Genomic DNA, 4300 nt, shown 5'->3' with positions numbered 1-4300 from the left:
TATATATATATATTATATTTAAATCTTCAGTTTTTAATAAATAATTACAAGGCATGTGGAGAAACAGCAAAGTGTGGTCCATTTAAAGTAAAATAAATGAATTGGCAGACATCATCCCTGATAAAACAAAGACATGAAAATTAGTAGACTGAGGCTTAAAAAAATGGTTTCAAATCAGGACAAGAAGCTAAAGGAAAATATAGACAAATAACTAAATAACACCAGAAAATAAATGAACGAAAATTATAATATCAGTAGATATATAAATTAATTTTTTACAAGGGCCAAATGAAACACCTGATGCTAAAACTACAAGTGGTACAAAAAATGTACTAATGGATCTCAGCAGCAGATTTGAGCAGGAAGGAGAAAGAATAAGCACACCTGAAAATATTACAATTGAGATTATTAGCTTTGAAGAGCATGAAGAAAACAAAATGAATAATAGTGAAAAAAACTTAAGTGACATGTAGGATACGATCAAGCAGATCAACATATGCATTATTGAGTACCAGTAAAAGAAGAGGAACAAAAAGGCAGAAATAATATTTTAAAGAATAATGGCTGAACATATTTTAACCTTGATTAAATATATGAATCTACAAATCCAAAAAGCTCAATTAATTTCACGTTTAAAACCCTAAAGGAGACACACACCAAAACAGACTTTAATCAAACTGTTAAAAGTCAAAGATAATGTCTCAAAAGCAGCAAAAGACATGTAACTAATCATGCATTTAAGTAACTAATAATGCATTTAATCATGCATTTAAGTATGATCAACAGGCAATTTGTCTTCAGAAATCACGGATGTTAAAAGTCAGTGGAATGATAAAGTGCTAAAAGAAAACTATCAAATAAGAATATTACATCTGGCAAACTGTCCTTCAATCAAAAACGAGAAAGAATTTAAGACATTCCCAAAAACCAAAGGTTGAATGTGTTTATTACCACTAGATCTGCCCTACAAGAAATGCTAAAGGAATTCATTAAGGACAAAATAAAAAAGACAATAGGCAGTAATTCAAAATTATATGAACCAATATCTCCAGTAATGATAAATATGCAGCCAAATATAAAAGCCAATATAATATTATTTTTTGGTTTATAATTTTACTTTTTATTTTCCATACGATTTAAAAGACAAATGAATAAAAATTATAAGTTTATTGGACATACAACATTAAAATATCTATAACAACAATATAAAGAGAGACTGTGAGAAGGAGCTGTAAAGGTCCAGACTTGTATATTATTCAAGCTAAGTTTGTATCAATTTGAACTAGATGTTATAAATTTAGTATGTTAACTGTAATCCAAGTGGTAATGACAAAAATATATTAATAAATACACAAAAGGAAATGAAAAGGATATCAATATGTGTCACTAGAAATAATTCAATTAAACACAAAAGAATTACAGTAATAGAGAAAAGATGGACAAAAGTTATTAGACATATAGATAACAATTAGCAAAATGGCAGAAGTAAGTCCTCCCTTTTCATGTGCATGCTCGCCAAAGGGTGACCTCAGCAGAGAAGGATTTTAAAAATAAAGTGAAAAGGATGATCTTTCAGTGGATATAAGTCAGTCTTCTTTTCTAACCACTCTTGTCATTGCCCAATTACTCAAGAACAAAATGGTCATGGTGGCAGGGATGGACAGTATACATGGGATCAGCAACATGGACTTACACTCACTTAGGCCTCCCTGGTTACAGCCACTCCAAAGAGCTTAACATGCTAGAAGCTGAGATCAACAATGAGTCTCCAAAATCGCAACATTCTCCAGGGTGATCAGCCAGCTGCCTGCTGGCTGATTACATTGAATTATTTTCATCATGGAAGGAAAAGTGTTTTGTACTTGCTGGAAATGACTCTGGGTATGGATTTGCCTTCTCTGCAAACCGTGCATCTGAAAACTAACATTGGTGGGTGTATAGAACACCATATCGACTGTCATGGTATTCTACACAACATTGCTTCGATGAAGTAACTTACTTCACAGCAAATGAAGTGCAACAATGAGCTTGTGCTCATGGAGTTCACTGGTGTTACCATGTCGTCCATCATCCTAAAACAGCTGGCTTGATGGAATAGTGGAATGACCTATTTATTGAAGAACAGTTACAGTACCAGCTAGATGTAAATACCTTGTATGGCTATGGCATGCAAGAGACTGGCTAATTTATACAGAAAAAGTTTAACGGACTCTCAGTTCCACATGGCTGGGGAGGCCTTGCAATTATGGCAGAAGGTGAAGAGGAGCAAAGTCATGCCTTCCATGGCACTAGGCAAAACAGAATGAGAGCCAAGTGAAAGGGGTTTCCCCTTTTAAAATCAGCAGATCTTGTGAGACTTATTCACTACCAAAATAAAAGTATAGGGGAACAGCCCCCATGATTCAAGCATCTCTCTCAAGGTCTCTTCCACAACACTTGGGAATTATTGGAGCTACAATTCAAGACAAAATTTGGGTGGGGCACAGCCAATCCATATCATCTCACTTCTAGCCCCTTCCAAATCTCATATCCTCACACTTAAAAACAAATCATGCTTTGCTAACAGTCCCCCAACATCTTAACTCATTTCAGCATTAACTCAGAAGTTCACAGTCCAAAGTCTTATCTGAGGTAAGGCAATCCCTTTCACCTATGAACCTGTAAAATCAGAAGCAAGTTAGTTACTTCCTAGATACAATAGGAGTACAGGCATTGGGTAAATACAGCCATTCCAAATGGGAGAAATTGGCCAAAACACAGGGACTGTAGGCCCCATGCAAGTCCAAAATGCAGCAGGTCAGTCAAATCTTAAAGCTCTAAAATGATCTCCTTTGACACCATGTCTCACATCCAGGTCACGCTGATGCAAGAAGTGGGTTCCCATGATCTTGGGAACCTCCATGGCCCTGTGGCTTTGCAGGGTACGGCTCCCTCCCACCAGTTTTCTTGGGCTGGGGTTGAATGTCTGTGGCTTTTCCAGGCACACCGTGCAAACTGTCAGTGGATCTACCATTCTGGCGTCTGGAGTCTGATGGCCCTCTTCTCACAGCTCCACTAGGCAGGCAGTGTGCTAGTGGGGACTCTGTATGGGAGCTTCAACTTCACATTTCCCTTCTGCACTGTGGCAGCAGAGAATCTCCATGAGGGTCCCACCTCTGCAGTAAATTTCTACTTGGACATCAGGCATTTCCATACATCCTCTGAAATCTAGGTGGAGGTTCCCAAACCTCAATTCTTGACTTCTGTGCACCCACAGGCTCAACACCACATGGAAGCTGCCAAGGTTTTGGAGCTTGCACCCTCTGAAGCCACAGCTCAAGCTGCACCTTGGCAACTTTTAGTCATGGCTAGAGTAGCAGGGATGCAGGGCATCAAGTCCCTCGGGCTACACAAAGCAGGGAGGCCAGGAAACCAGTTTTTTCCTTCTAGGCCTCCAGGCCTGCGATGGGAGGGGCTGTGGCAAAGTTCTCGGACATGCCCTGGAGACATTTTCTGCATTGTCTTGGTGATTAACATTTGGCCCTTTGTTACTTGTGCAGATTTCTGCACCTGGCTTAATTTCTCCTCAGAAAATGGGTTTTTCTCTTCTATCTCATCATCAGGCTGCAAATTTTCCTTTTGCAACTTTTATGCTTTGTTTCCCTTTTAAAAATTGAATGCTTTTAACAGCAACCAAGTCACCCCTTGAATGCTTAGAAATTTTTTCAGCAGATACCCTAAATCATCTCCCTCAGGTTCAAAGTTCCACAAATCTCTAGGGCAGGGGAAAAATACTGCCAGTCTCCTTGCTAAAGTGTAACAAGAGTCACTTTTGCTCCAGTATCCCTGAATAGCCAAAATAACAACATAGTGAATTCATAATTTCCTATTTTAAAGCTCACTAGTCATCAAAGCTAAAGTCATCAAAATATTGTAATACTAGTATAATGATAGACCTATAGATCAATGTAATCAAATGGAGAGCACAGAGTTAAATTCACACATTTATGGAGAATTTACTTACAACAAGGGCACCAAGTCCACTCAATGGGGTAAAAAGCAGTGTCTTCAACACATGGTGTTATTACAACTAGATTTCCATTGTGCAAAGAAATAAAGTGGATTCCTACCTCCCTTCATATTTGCAAATTAACTAAAAGCTGATTAATGAAATTAATATAAGAGATAAAGCCATCAAATTCTTAAAATAGTTGGTAAGTGTTCATAATTTAACACCAGATTTAGTAATTTAACCTCTAATTTAACAATGAATTCTCAAATAGGACACCAAAGCATGAAAATAAATAAATAAATAAATAAA

This window comes from Rhinopithecus bieti, unplaced genomic scaffold (assembly GCF_001698545.2).
Source record: "Rhinopithecus bieti isolate Rb0 unplaced genomic scaffold, ASM169854v2 scaffold_30927, whole genome shotgun sequence".
Classification (NCBI taxonomy): domain Eukaryota; kingdom Metazoa; phylum Chordata; class Mammalia; order Primates; family Cercopithecidae; genus Rhinopithecus; species Rhinopithecus bieti.
The sequence above is the reverse complement of the archived record's forward strand: the minus strand, read 5'-3'. Positions refer to the sequence as shown.